The following is a 15700-nucleotide window of genomic DNA, read 5'->3' on the forward strand; positions in this document are numbered from 1 at the left end:
TGTCAGCCAACAAAGCCAAGGGAAAGCACAGCTCCATCAAATGCAAAAGTCATTCCTCTGCTGGATATTAAACCCACTTTGCAAAGCAGACAGCTCCAGAGCAATGGAAAACACCTTCTGTGCCAGCACAGATCCCAAGGTCCCCCCAAACCCTCCCTGCCCCAATTCTGCCCATATTTGCTCTTTGCACACATGAGTCACACACTGAAGTCAGGAGCTCCCTCCATGCCCAGAGGGAGGGAAAGGGAGAAAGGGGATGAAGAGATCTCCTGTGCAGAGCCAAGGTCCAAGTGCAGCCCCTGCAGTGGGAACCACAACTCATCAGGTTTGTGTCCTTTGGGCTCAGGGCCTGGTGACAGTCAGAGGCACAGAAAGATTTCTTGCCAACAAGTGCAAGTTGGACATTTGAACAGTTTAACAACCATCACAGCTCTTCCCTTAGCTATCTGGAATGTCCCAGCAGCATCTGACATGTCCACCATCCCCAAGGGATATCCGTACAGAAGCAGTTAAAGACAAAGGCATAAGAATAGGGTATTCTGTGTTAAAGACAATTAGGATGTTGACTAATATATATTTGAACATCAGGAAGATCGGGCAACTCCCTGAAGCTCAAAGCATTAAACCAGTCAGCTGAGAGACCCTTGAACGTCCAGATAACATCTGGAGGAGAAAATCTGGGAGCAGTTGGAAAGTCAGAGATCCCTCTGGTCTAGTGAAGAGATGTCCTTAGACACAGCCCTTTCAACAGGAGAACTGGAAACACTTGATGGAAAAGAAAGAGATTAAATATTAGGCTGAATATTGGTGACACAAGATGATGGGAAGAGCAGTATTTGTTCTCCTGCCATCAGTACACTTCCAGGAAATTCCTGTTCCTGGTGGGAAAACTGCCACTTCTTCTAAGTACTCAAATGACCCAGAGAATAAAGATTTGCTTGTGTATTATGAAACTAACAGGTACTAAAACCTGTGCCCCTTTCCAGGCAGACATCCGTTGTGTGCCCATGAACAGGCAGTGCCACTTGTTCCTGAGGTGCCCAGCTGGGATTGGACCTCTCCCTGAGAGCACCTGAGGGAGGGTAGAGCACCTTGCAAGCTGCAGGTCCCTGACAGCCCTGCAGTGCTCCTGTCCCATCAACATCTGCTCTGCTCCAGTCTGAAACAGGGCCCAGCATGGTGCTGGGATCATCAGAGAGCTGAGGTGTGTGCTGGAATTCAATGCCCAACATTGCTCATTCTGTGATTCTGGGAACCAGCCACAGAGCAGTTGTGAGAGCCTGGGAATAATGGAATCAAGGGGCCATTGCTCCATTGCAAGGACTCTGGCAACTGAGGGAACAATTGTGACACTGTGGTGCCCCATGGAACTGCAGGATCCTGTGTCGCCAGGGCTCCATTGTGACACTGCAGCACGAAGGAATTCATTGTGGCAATCTGAGGCCTCCTGGAGCCAAGAGGCCACTGTGACCCTGCAGGGCCTAGTGGAACCATGCAGAGCATTGTGACAGAGCAGGACCTGGTGTCATGATGGGGCCATTGTGACACTGCAGGGTCCCATGGAACCAAGGGGCCAGGGCTGTTCCTCAGGGACTCCTGGAAAGAGGGTAACATGTTTGATACCATGGTGGCCCTTGGGAGCAAGAAACCATTGTGACACAGGGGAACCAAAGAAAACATTGCTGCACTGCCAGACCTCATGGAACGAAAGATCCATTGTGACACTTCAGGGCCTTGGGGGACCAAGGCGCCATTGTGACACTGTGGGGCCCAAGGATCCAAGGGACTTTGTGACACTGGGAGGCCTCATGGAATCATGGAGACCATTAGGACACTAAGGGGCCTCATGGAACCATGGTGATACCAATTTGTCTGTGAGTGTTGATCTGCTGGATGGTAGGAGGGCTCTGCACAGGGCCCTGGACAGGCTGGATCTAGGGGACAAATCCAACAAGGTGACGTTTTAAAAGCTCAGGTGCTGGGTCCTGCAATTTCGCCACAACAACCCCTGCAGTGCTACAGACTGGGGACAGAGTGGCTGGAGAGCAGCCAAGCAGAAAGGGACCTGCAGGGACTGATGGACAGCAGGCTGGACAGGAGGCAGCAGTGTGTCCAGGTGGCCAAGAAGGCCAATGGCTCCTGGCCTGGATCAGGAATGGTGTGGCCAGCAGGAGCAGGGCAGGGATTCTTCCCCTGTGCTCAGCACTGCTGGGGCAGCACCTGGAGTGCTGTGTCCAGTTCTGGGCTGCCAATTTAGGAAGGACATGGAGGGGCTGGAGCATGTCTAGAGAAGGGCAACAAGGCTGGGGAGGGGTCTGGAACACAAGTGCTGTGAGGAGTGGCTGAGGGAGCTGGGGTTGTTTATCCTGGAAAAGAGGAGGCCCAGAGGAGACAAGGTGGTGTCAGGGCACAGGTTGGACTTGATGATCTCCATGGCCTGTTCCACCCTTGCTGATTCTGGGATTCTCTGAAACCACCCTTGGAGGAGTTGCACAATGAGCCCTGGGCCTCCTCATCAGAAGCTCTATCAGCCCAGGTGCCTCAGCTTCTCCTGCCAGCCCCAAAGCCCATCCTGTCAGTCCTGCAGAGCCTCTGCAGCTCCTCCTCACTGCCCAGAACAGGGAGCCCCAGAGCCAGACACAGCAGCCCAGATGTGTCCCCCTGGCCTGGGGTGCCGCTGGCAAGGGAGCAGCACCAGGCACTGCAAGAGCCTGCAGACAATTCCTGCAGCACTTGTAGGATGATCCTGCTGCCCAAGGGACGTTCCCATGGGGCCAAGTCAGGAACTGCAATGGGGAGTGGGGCAAGAGAGGAAAGGGCAAGCAGGGATGGGCTGTTTGCAGGGGAGGGGACAGCAATTGGCAATAGGAAGAAATCTGGATCAGGAAAGAGGAAGGAAAGCAGAGGTGATGCCAAGGAAATGCTCAGGGCAATTTGGGAGTGGCTGCCAGGCAGCCCTGGCTCTGAGCAACAGCGTCTGCAGTGGGACAGAAAACTCCCAGCTGATGGGAACAAACTTTCTGGCTGACTGCAGAGGCCAGGACAAATCTGAGTGGTTTCCCTGCCATCCCCCAGCCCTTGCTGGCCCCAGGGGCTGATGGCATTTGTGCTCCCTCAGGTTCATGTCCCCACACCAACAGCATGGGGGTGCTCCCCCTGCTGTGTGCAATGCAAACAGGGGCTGCTGAGCCAGTGCTGCCGTGTCTGTGCCTGCAAGGATGGGGCACCTGTGTGAGCTGGGGGAGAGGCCAGGGCTGCAGAGAGGGGATGTTGTTGGCAGCTCCATGAGGATGCTCTGGGACGCTGCCCTGGGCTGTGCAGCGCACTGGGGATGGATCAGTCCCTGCTCTGCTGCTCCTTCCCGTCTGCCCCAGGGCCCTTGCAGAGCCCCAGCCATGCTGTTTGCCTTCAGCCTGCCCACAGCCAGCCTGGGGCTGCTCACGGGGCTTTTCTGTGCTGAGCATTGGCCTGGCTGTGTCCTTGAGAGAGTCTGGGCAAGGAGCCTGGAGCCCCCAGGCCCTGGCCTGAGGCGTCAGCGCTGCCCCAGCAGTGCCCATGGGCTGTCCCTGCTGCAGCCCCGGCACTGCCACCTCCAGGGCTGTGCCCGGCCCCGAGAACACTCAGGCCCTGCAGCAACACCAGGGCCACCAGGGCAGTGAGGGCAGGGCCATGGCAGCAGCACTGGCAACACCAAATGCTGCTGCTGCTGGGCACGGCTGCTGGGCCAGCACTGACCTGCTCCCAGCTCTGCACACAGACATTGCTGCTGCAGTTGTAGAGAAGGCAACAAAAGGGCATCTCTGCAGAAAACTTTGCTGGGAGATCCTTTAGTTCATTTAGAGCCACCAAGAGCGCAGCTCCCCATTGAAACGGGCTGTGGCCACAGGGAAGGTGGAGAGAAACACAATGAGAAATGTCACAAACAATGACATTTATTTGTAGATAATATGAAAAAAGTAAAACAAAGAAAAAGAACTTCCAAAATGAAACCAAAAAGAAGTATCCAAGATAAATTTTATTACATGAAATCTGCAGAAATTTGCCATCAGTTTAATGTTTCTGAAAGCATCCAGTCATCAGTCTCCAAACTGCAGCCTTGAGCTCCTGGTTCCTCAGGCTGTAGATGAGGGCGTTCAGGGCTGGAGGCACCACCAAGTACAGAACTGACACTGACATATTAAGTGATGGGGAGGAGATGGAGGGGGGCTTCAGGTGAGCAAATGTGCCAGTGCTGATAAACAAGGACACCACAGCCAGGTGAGGGAGGCAGGTGGAAAAGGCTTTGTGCCGTCCCTGCTCAGATGGGATCCTCAGCACAGCCCTGAAGATCTGCACATAGGAGAAAACAATGAACACAAAACAGCCAAATTATAAACAAAGGCTAACTACAATGAGCCCAAGTTTCCTGAGGTTTGAGTGGGAGCAGGAGAGCTTGAGGATCTGAGGGATTTCACAGAAGAACTGGCCCAGGGCATTGCCATGGCACAGGGGCAGGGAAAATGTATTGGCTGTATGCAGCAGAGCATTGAGAAAGGCACTGGCCCAGGCAGCTGCTGCCATGTGGGCACAAGCTCTGCTCTTCAGGAGGGTCCCGTAGTGCAGGGGTTTGCAGATGGACACGTAGCGGTCGTAGCACATGATAGTAAGGAGGGAAAGCTCTGCTGAGATGAAGAACAGAAAGAAAAAGAGCTCTGCGGCACATCCTGTGTAGGAGATGTTCCTGGTGTCCCAGAGGCAATTGTGCATGGCTTTGGGGACAGTGGTGCAGATGGAGCCCAGGTCGCTGAGGGCCAGGTTGAGCAGGAAGAAGAACATGGGCGTGTGCAGCTGGTGGCCGCAGGCTACGGCACTGATGATGAGGCCGTTGCCCAGGAGGGAAGCCAGGGAGATGCCCAGCAAGAGGCAGAAGTGCAGGATCTGCAGCTGCCGTGTGTCTGCCAATGCCAGCAGGAGGAAGTGCCTGATGGAGCTGCTGTTGGACATTTGCTGTGGCTGCACATGGGGACCTGTTCATGGAGAAAGGACAGGGACAAGTCAGCAGAGGCTGCTTTTAGCCAAACTTGAGCCATTCCCTGCAGACTGTCGCACTGGGACACACCCAGCCTTGTTCTTGCTCTGGTACAACTTTCACCCAGGTCCCTGCCTGAGCTCCAGTTGTCCTGGCTGAGTGTGCAGGAGCAGCCAGGCCTGTGCCTGGAGGCTCTCGAGGAGCCATCTCTGCCCCATTGCCCTGGGCTTGTGGCCATGGGGCAGAGGGTTTAGGATGGATATTCAGGATTTGTCAGGGGAATCACTCCTAATGCGGACAGGCTTGGTAGCGTCTGCACTCCCATTTCTAAAGGAAATAGATGGCAAGTGTTGGTTTTAGGAATTTTTTTTCCTACCCACACATCATTCCTGGCTCTCTGAGGACAGAAAACCCCAGCATTCTTGCTGCACTCAGAGTTTGCCACTGAGAGATGGGAGAGCCAAAGGATTCCCTGTGGCTCAGGGAAGGTGAGGGGCTGGATGGGCTTGTTCCCAGCTGCCCTGGCTTTGCACCTTTGGCTGCAATCAGAGCACAATCACACTCCTGGGTCACCCTGGGATAAACCAGACCCTGCCCAGAGCCGAGGGATCCCTGAATGTCTCACCCCCTCTAAAGGTCTCTGGGCAAGATCTCAGCACCCCCTTGTGCCAAGGACACTCACGGCTCCCTGGGCAAACCCAACAGCATTTCCTCAGCTCTGGCAGCTCTGTCCTTCCCCATGGGACATTCAGGGAACTCCCAGAGGCTCTGGCACAGATTTGCACCCAGAAGGGCAGCTGAGAGCTTGGAAGGACACAGCAAGGAGATCCCTGGCTGTGCCCATGATGGGATCTCAGGGAGGGGGCTCAGCTCATTCCCCTTTCCCATGGACTGCTTTGCCCACAGCCCCACAGGTGCCCGGGAAGCTTGGACATCCCATTCCCATGGACAGCCCTGCCTGGCAGGAATGCCAAGGGCAGTGCCTGACTCAGCTGCTGCAAATGCCAGAACCTCCCTGAGAGCAGCAGATAACAGTGACAATATCAGGGCAGGGCAGAAACAAGAGAAGATGTTGTGGTGCTGTGCCTAAGAGGGCAGGGCAGAGACAGCCGGGCACTCAGGACAGTGTTCCCATGCCCAGCTGTGCCCAGCACCTCCCACACACCAACAGTGCCCTCCTGCCCCCAGCACTGCTCTCTTCAGCCCCTTCTCCTTCCCTGAGCATCTCCCTGGGCCTGGACATTCCCTCCTGAGAGGAGCCTTGTCCCTGACAGCGCTCACAGAGCCCATCCCAGCCTGTGTCCCCTGGCTGGGGCCCTACAGAAACCTGCCTGTGTGCAGGGCCCTGGCTGGGGCAGGCTCTGTGTGCAGCTGGGCAAGGGCAGCTCAGGAGTGCCCTGCTGGGCCCTGCAAAGGTGATGCTGCTGCTGTCCAGGGCTGAGGGCCCTTTGGGAGGCTCCCAGCAGAGAGACTGACCAGCTTAATTTACAGTTCTGCAGTCCCTGTAAATGTTCAAACATTCCTTTGATGATCCTGTGTGTCCCTTTCAACTCAGAATGTCCTGGGATTCTGGGATTACAATTCCTGTTCTTCTTCTCTTATCCCCTTGTTTTTTTATAATCAAAAGAGAAAAAAAAAACCACTTGCAACAGTGTTAGAAGAGTAAAGTAAAAACCAGACATTTATTGGAAGCTTCCAGGTGTCCCAGTGGGGATGGGGCACACCCGGGGCCTGATTTACACAATTATTAAGGTTGATTCATAAAGAAAATTTAACAGGAACATCCAATAGGAGATTCACTTACCCCAGTTACACACCCCTGGCTCAATCCATTGGAGTAAATCCAAGGGCTTCTTTGCCTTCAATTTTTGTTATGACTGCTCACATTCTGGTCAAAAAACACAATGTTCTTGTTGGTCCTGTTCCTGATAATAAGACTTTACAGGATACTATATGTATTGTATACATATGTATTTCAGGAATGCATTTAGACAATCAGCTTATTTTTCTAAAATCAAAGAAAAAACTTAGGGAAAATAATAGAGTTAATACAGGATTATAGTTATAGAAGTATATAATAGTAATAGAGTGCATTAAGAGTTTAATAGACTTAAATAAGGATTATAGATTTATAACTATGTAATAGTAATTTATAGAGCGACAAATATATGAAAAATGTATAAAGTGAAAAACTCTTTTTGTCATCACCCCAACGTTCCCATCCTTCTACAAGCAGGAAATTGAAAACATTCTCAGGAACGCTCCTGATCTTTCCAGCAATCCCTGGCTTACCATCTTTGGGAAGTGCCCTCTGGAGCTGTGCCCAGACTGGTCTAGAGCTGGGAGCAGCCCTGCCCCATGCAGCCCCTCTCAGCAGCAGCCCCTGCCCTGCTCAGGGTGGCTCCTTCACCCCAGAGCTTCTCCCCAGCGCTGGGAGCAGCTCCCTGGGCCGGCTGAGAGCTGTCCCTGGCAGCAGCAGAGTCCCTGCCCCAGCACAGCGCCCTGGGCTGCAGGACCCTGCTCTGCAGGACAGCTCTGGGCACCCCTGGCTGCTCTGCACAAGAGACAATCAGAGAATGTACTCACAGGGTCTGTAGGCATTGGGATGTTCCAGCTTTAGGAAATGGCTCCAGGAGCTGCAGCTGCATTGTCCTGCAGCCAGAGGTACCTGTGCCAAGGGCTGGCAGTGATTCTGCCCCAGGCACTTCTCAGCACCTTCCCAGCCCTGACTGATTGAAGCTCTCTGTGCCTCTGTGCTGTGCCCGGGATGGCTGCAGGCAGTGCCCCAGCCCTGCTGGGCTCGGAGAAAAGCTGCTCATCAAGAGAAATGTGCTTTTGAATCTCTTCTTGGTTACCAGGAGCTGCCTCTGTGCCAGCAGCCCAGCCCAGCCCAGCAGCACAGACACAGCACAAGGACTTTAATGAGCCTCTGGGGCTTTGTGCTCAGGCCCTGAACATAGTCCCTGAGAGGGAGCTGAAGAAACCTCTCCAGAAGTCCAAGTCAGAATCCAACTCCAAAGTTTCTTGGACTTTTAATGGGTGCCACTGAGGAACACGACTGAGCAAGTGTCCCCAGGCCCCAGGCAGAGCAGAGAACTGGAGGCAGTGATGACAGGTGGGGACAAAGAGAAGCCAAGTCTTGGTGCCCTGGGGCACAGCAGGGTCTGTGCCACCAAGGGCTGGGAGGAGACACCTTGTCCTGAGGCCCTGGGGCCTCCTGGCACAGCCCCAGCCAGGCTGGGCGCTGTCAGCCCCTTGTCCTGCCCTCAGCATCCCCCCCTAGCCCACATCCCAGTTGCCTCAAGGATCTGCTGGAAGGAGTCCCTGGGGAGCCTTGCTCAGGAATGGCCCTGGGGCTCCTTAATGCTCCCTGCAGGGACTGCAGGTTTTTCAAAGGACTTTGGGTTTGGCTTCTGCTTTGGAGTCTCTGAGAGGTTTGTGCAATCATGGCCTCCAATTATCTGCATTAATTAGTCTCTGGAGAGGCTTTGTCAGTAACAACACTCAGTAGGGCTCATTAATGCTTCAAGGAACTTCAGTTATTTTAAAGTACTTGGTGTTTCCCTTTTGATAGAGACTCTGTGAGAGGTTTGTGCAATCATGGCCCCAATTATCTGCTATAACGAGTCCCTGGAGGGCTTTGTACTGGAACTCAGTGGGGCTCATTAATACTTTGAGATACTCAAGGTTTTTAAAGGTATTTTAAGGATTTAAGGATACTTTTAGATACTTCTAAGGTTTTTCCTTTCCTCGCTGAGTCTCTGAGAGGTTTTTGTGCCATCCTGGCCTCCAAATCTCTCCTCCAAAGAGTCCATGAGAAGCGTGTGATGGGGATGGACCTCGGTGGGACCCGAGGTCCATCATGCTCTGAGACACTTTGGAGTTTTCTTCTGACTTTGACTCCTAGCAAGGTTTGTGCAATATCCTCTCAGGCCATGAGGTTCTAGTGCTCAGGTCAAAATGCACTATGGGGCTCATTAGGATCAAGCAATTCCTGACAAACCATGGCTCTGCCTTGATTTTCCTATACTCTCATGCAGTTCATCAGGAAGGTTTCCTTTTATGTTTGGTTTTCCCATTTGAGATTTCTTGGTGAATGCATCAATTAGTGTGGTGTGTTCAGTGTTGGCTGATTATCAGTGCACTCACTAGAATATACTTACTCATTTCCTGCTGTGAGATAGGATTAGGAGAACGGCAAAGCAGTCTCAAAATTTTAAAAGGGTATAAAGAAAAGTTTATTAATAGCAACTAAAAGAAAGAGTAATTAAGAACAAAACTTTCAGAGCACTTATCCTCTCCCTACAACCTTTTCTTTCTTATTCACAATATAAGGAGACATGTCCTGGGTTGACTATATGATGCTTTTATCCCCAATCGTCTCATTCTGTTTATGTTGAATAAGTTTTGTACCTTTAAGAGTGTTACAGAGAGTGAAGGGGGGGAGACAAGAAGCACGCAGTTTGTTTTCAGACACTGCACTCCACTCCCACACATTCCTCCTCCTGGACTGTTGTTGTCTGCGGACAGACAGCGGGGCAGAGAGCTCTTCTTTTGCTTTTTAGTTAGTGTTAGCTAGCTGAGGCAAAGAAGTTCTCTGGACTGTTTTTTTTCCTTTTACTTTGGACCTCTTGAAACCTGTTCTGGACTGAACACCCAGAAGAGCACCGGCAGCTGCACCTGTGGCCCACCGGGCCGGGCCTGGCCTGCGACAATTCCAGCACCGGAGGGACTGATCAGAGACTGAGTGAGCTGCTGCTTGAACCTGGGGTTTTCTCAGTTTGTCATCTCTTTTAGAGTGGCAAGGGGTCTCATTGTTTGACATTGTTTTGGTCTTATTGTTTAATAAACAGTTTTTTTCCACCTTTCTCCAAGGAGGTATTTTTTCCTCCCAGACCAGTTGGGGGGAGGGGCTGATTGGATCTGCTCTTCCCACCGGAGCTCCTTTGGGGGATTCTTCCCCAAATTTGCTCTAAACCTGGACAAATACATGAATTAGCGCCCAATGCACGGCTGGAAAAGGTGGAAAAAAGCCCTATTAATTGTGTGTTTGTTGTTGTTAAAGCAGTTAGTAGCCATGCTGCTTGGACCCCTGATGTCTCTGGTTGTGAAAGCCTTCGTGTGGCTCTGGGCTCTAGACCTTTTTGAGGTTTCAATACCTTTCTGGTCATTTGGATTATTGTCCTTAACAAGTAATTTTTACGGTATAGGGGTACAGATTGGAATAGCTGTTTTGCTGGTCTTGGTGATAATGATTTATAAAGCGTTCACAAAGATACTGGCCTCTGTTTACGACATGTATGGTTTATGGTTTCTTCATCCTACCCTGCATCCCAATTCCAGTAGTACGTTTTGGGAATTTATTAGTAACTACACTCAGTCTGTTAGAGGAGGAGCCAAGAATGAGACTTTCCAGCCTTCCCTTTCCCTCTTCTCCTTTGGATCGGTTATGTCACTTTTTGAGAGTGTTCAGTTTCCCCTGAATGTTAAAGAGACCATCTTTCTGGTATTTAATCTGGTAAGCTTCTTCTATATGGTCTGCAGCTTCTCTAGAATGAGGGCTGAGATATCCAGAGGAGCTGGTGAGACCCCTGACCCAGAAGCAGATGCAGGCGTGAAAAATCCTGAGTGGGGTGGAGAATGGGAAAATATAGGCCAAACCCTGAAAGAATTTTCTGATCCTGTAGACTGGGATTTTCCACGGGAACAAATTCAGAACGCAGCAGAGGTGGGGAAATATCTGAAAGAGAAGTGTCATGACGATTCTAAGGAGAAAAGGCTAATTGCAATAAGCTGGGCCCTGGCCTATGTTTATCACACTTTGTTAGATGGTGTAGGGCAGAAGACAGAGGCAGGGAGGCGGGGAGATAAATCAGCTGTCCCAGTCACTCAAGCTGTAGCCAACAGCCCAGGCTCAAAGCCAGCACCCAGACCAGATAGTGAGCCTATGCCAGCATCTAAACCCATGGCTGTTGCTACCAGTACTAGAAGTGGGAAACGCACGGAAAAAACTGATCGACCAGTGGATGATGATGATGATGGTGATACAGGAGAAGGAACCTCGATGCCTCCTGACATAAAATCAGGAGTCAAAGCAGCAGGTGCAAGATCAGACGCAAATATTGAGTCCTTTTCCCTGAAGGACCTTCGTGGCCTAAGGAAGGATTACACCCGACGACCTGATGTATCCATAATTAGTTGGCTGGTCCATCTCTGGGGTGCTGCAGGCGAGGCTACAATTCTGGATGGCAGTGAAGCCAGGCATTTGGGATCCCTGTCACAGGATTCTGCCATAGACCAAGGAATGATGAACAGGGCTAACCCTCACAGCCTCTGGGAAGGGGTCCTAAGAAGTGTAGCAGAAAGATATCTGTGTGCAGACGATCTCTATATGCAGCAAACCCAGTGGAAAACCATAGAACAAGGGATTCAACGCTTGAGGGAAATGGCAGTAGCTGAGATTTTCTTCTCAGATGTTGGAAACACTGTAAATCCAGACTTGGTACCATGCACATCTGTGATGTGGAGAAAACTTGTATGACTTGGGCCACGAGAATACGCTTCTGCTTTAGCAATGATGAAGCAGGATGATGGTGAGGAGACTGTGCTGGATATGGCAAGGAAGCTCCGAGCATATGCAGACACTGTGAATGGCCCAACACATGCCAGAATCGCAGCAGTGGAAACATGTCTTCAAAAATTAGAGGACAAGATAGAGGAGGGTCACAAGAAACTGAGGGAGGAGATTAAAGAGAGCTTTCTCCAAATCTCGGCAGTACAGATCAGAGGTTCTGGTACCCAATGCAGACGTTCCCCAGATGGCGAGAGAAGGTACATCCCATGAGCTGAGCTGTGGTTCTACCTGCATGATTGTGGAGAAGACATGGGGAGATGGCAAAGAAAACCTTCCGCTGCTTTGGCACAACGGGTGAGACAACTGAAGATTCAGAGAGGAAGTTCCAAAAGGAAAGCAGCTCCAGTGGCCAGTAACCGAACTGTCACATATGATGATAATGACAATATTTTTGATCCCCTTGAAAGAACCTCCAAGACCTATGCCCAGGCAAAGAAGGATAACCAGGCTTAGAGGGGCCCTGCCTCTAGCCAGGTAGAGGCTGGGGAAAACCGTGTTTTTTGGACTGTGTGGATTCCTTGGCCTGGCACATCTGAACCACAAGAATACAAAGCTTTGGTTGACACTGGTGCACAGTGCACATTAATCCCATCGAGACATGTGGGGACAGAGTCTTTTTCTATTGCTGGTGTGACAGCGGGATCCCAGGATTTCACTTTGGTGGAAGCTGAGGTGAGCCTGACTGGAAATGAGTGGAAGAAACACTCTATTGTGACTGGCCCAGAGGTCCCATGTATTTTAGGCATAGACTTCCTCCGAAGTGGGTATTTCAAAGACCCAAAGGGACGCAGATGGGTATTTGGAATAGCTGCTGTAGAGACAGAGGGTGTCAAGCAGTTGAACAGCTTGCCTGGACTGTCAGAAAGCCCATCTGCAGTAGGTCTCCTGAAGGTGGAAGAGCAACGAGTGCCACTTGCCACCTCAACAGTGCACCGCCGACAGTACCGAACGAATCGAGATGCTGTGATCCCCATCCACAAAATGATCCGTGAGCTGGAGAGCCAGGGCGTGATCAGCATGACCCACTCACCCTCCAACAGTTCTATTTGGCCTGTGTGAAAATCTGAAGGAGAATGGAGATTGACTGTGGACTATCGTGCATTGAATGAAGTGACTCCACCCCTGAGCGCTGCTGTGCCGGACATGCTGGAACTCCAGTACGAGCTGGAGTCCAAGGCAGCAAGGTGGTACGCCACTATAGACATTGCCAATGCATTTTTCTCCATTCCTCTGGCAGCAGAATGCAGGCCTCAGTTTGCTTTCACCTAGAGAGGCGTGCAGTACACCTGGAACCGACTGCCCCAGGGGTGGAAGCACAGCCCCACCATCTGCCATGGACTGATCCAGGCTGCACTGGAAAAGGGTGAGGCTCCAGAACATCTGCAATATATTGATGACATCATTGTGTGGGGGAAGACAGCAGCAGAGGTGTTCGAGAAAGGGGAGAAAATTATCCAGATTCTCCTAAAAGCTGCCTTCACCATCAAGAAGAACAAAGTCAAGGGACCTGCTCAAGAGATCCAGTTTCTGGGAGTGAAGTGGCAAGATGGACGACATCAGATTCCCACTGATGTCATCAACAAGATCACAGCAATGTCTCCACCCACCAATAAGAAGGAGACACAAGCTTTCCTAGGCATCATAGGTTTTTGGAGGATGCATATTCCCAAATACAGTCAGATCATGAGCCCTCTTTACCTGGTCACCCGTAAGAAGAACACTTTCCACTGGGGCCCAGAGCAGCAACAAGCCTTTGTCCAGATCAAGCAGGAGATTGCTCATGCAGTAGCCCTTGGCCCAGTCAGGACAGGACCAGAGGTGAAGAATGTGGTCTACTCTTCAGCTGGGAACCATGGCTTGTCCTGGAGCCTTTGGCAGAAGGTGCCTGGGGAGACTAGAGGCTGACCACTAGGATTTTGGAGTCGTAGCTACAGAGGGTCTGAAGCCAACTATACTCCAACAGAGAAAGAAATCTTGGCTGCCTATGAAGGAGTCCAGGCTGCCTCGGAGGTAATAGGCACCGAAGCACAACTCCTCCTGGCACCCTGACTACCAGTATTGGGGTGGATGTTCAAAGCAAAAGTTCCCTCTACGCACCATGCCACCAGTGCTACATGAAGCAAATGGATTGCTGTTATCACACAGCGTGCCCATACTGGAAAACTGAATCACCCTGGGATTCTGGAAATAATTACAAACTGGCCGGAAGGTGAAAACTTTGGTCTCTCTGATGACGGGGAACAAGAAGTGACATGGGCTGAAGAAGCTCCACCATACAACCAACTGCCAGCAGAAGATACACGATACGCTCTCTTTACTGATGGTTCGTGCCGCATTGTGGGAATGAACTGGATGTGGAAAGCAGCCGTATGGAGCCCCACACAACAGGTGGCAGAGGCCACTGAAGGAGAAGGTGGATCAAGCCAACTTGCTGAACTCAAAGCTGTTCAACTGGCCCTGGACATTGCTGAGAGAGAGAAGTGGCCAAAGCTCTACTTCTACACTGATTCATGGATGGCAGCCAATGCTCTGTGGGGATGGCTGGAAAGGTGGAAAGAGGCTAATTGGCAGCGTAGAGGAAAACCAATTTGGGCTGCTGAAGAGTGAAAACACATTGCTACCAGGGTAGGGAAACTGCCTGTGAAGGTCCGCCATGTAGATGCCCATGTACCCAAGAGTAGAGCTAATGAGGAGCACCAAAACAATGAGCAAGTAGATCAGGCTGCAAAGATAGGGGTGTCCAAAGTAGACCTAGATTGGGAACATAAGGGAGAGTTTTTCCTAGCTCGATGGGCCCATGATGCCTCAGGCCATCAGGGCAGGGATGCCACCTATAAGTGGGCACGAGACCGAGGGGTGGATCTAACCATGGACAGTATTTCTCAGGTTATCCATGACTGTGAGACGTGTGCTGCCATCAAGCAGGCCGAGCGAGTGAAGCCCCTGTGGTACGGTGGGCGGTGGTCCAAGTACAAGTACGGGGAGGCCTGGCAGATTGACTCCATCACACTGCCCCAGACACTCCAGGGCAAGCGCTACGTGCTGACCATGGTGGAAGCCACCACTGGATGGTTGGAAACCTACCCTGTGTCCCATGCTACAGCCTGGAACACCATCCTGGGCCTTGAAAAGCAAGTTCTATGGTTACATGGCACCCCTGAGAGGATCGAGTCAGACAATGGGACTCATTTCAAGAACCACCTTATCAACACCTGGGCTAGGGAACATGGCATTGAGTGGGTGTACCATATCCCCTACCATGCACCAGCTGCAGGCAAAGTGGAGAGGTACAACGGACTGTTAAAAACCACATTGAAAGCATTAGGTGGGGGATCTTTCAAGAACTGGGAGCAGCATATGGCAAAAGCCGCCTGGTTAATTAACACCTGAGGTTCTACTAACCGAGTGGGCCCTGCCCAATCTGAGCCTTTGCAGAGAGTAGATCGAGACAAAGTCCCAGTGGTACATGTCAGAGGTTTATTAGGGAAGACAGTTTGGATTAATCCTGCCTCGAATACAGACAAACCCATTCGTGGGGTTGTTTTTGCTCAGGGACCAGGTTGCACATGGTGGATAATGCAAAAAGATGGAAGAACACAATGTGTACCTCAGCGATATCTGATTGTTGGATAAAACCTGTATAAATATCACTGTTTCCTGAACGTTATTACCATTGTCTGTGTATAGTTGTATAATGGATGTATCATGTATGTACTTGTAGAGTTAGATTTTATATTAGTGTTAGCAGTAAGCAGACAATATGGGGATAAGGGGTGGAATGTCCTGGGTTGACTATATGATGCTTTTATCCCCAATCGTCTCATTCTGTTTATGTTGAATAATAATAAGTTTTGTACCTTTAAGAGTGTTACAGAGAGTGTAGGGGGGGAGACAAGAAGCGCGCAGTTTGTTTTCAGACACTGCACTCCACTCCCACACATTCCTCCTCCTGGACTGTTGTTGTCTGCGGACATACAGCGGGAACAAGCTCTTCTTTTGCTTTTTAGTTAGTGTTAGCTATCTTAGGTAAAGAAGTTCCCTGGACTGTTTTTTTTTTC

Source organism: Ammospiza caudacuta, chromosome 29 (genome assembly GCF_027887145.1).
Source record: "Ammospiza caudacuta isolate bAmmCau1 chromosome 29, bAmmCau1.pri, whole genome shotgun sequence".
NCBI classification, from domain to species: Eukaryota; Metazoa; Chordata; class Aves; order Passeriformes; family Passerellidae; genus Ammospiza; species Ammospiza caudacuta.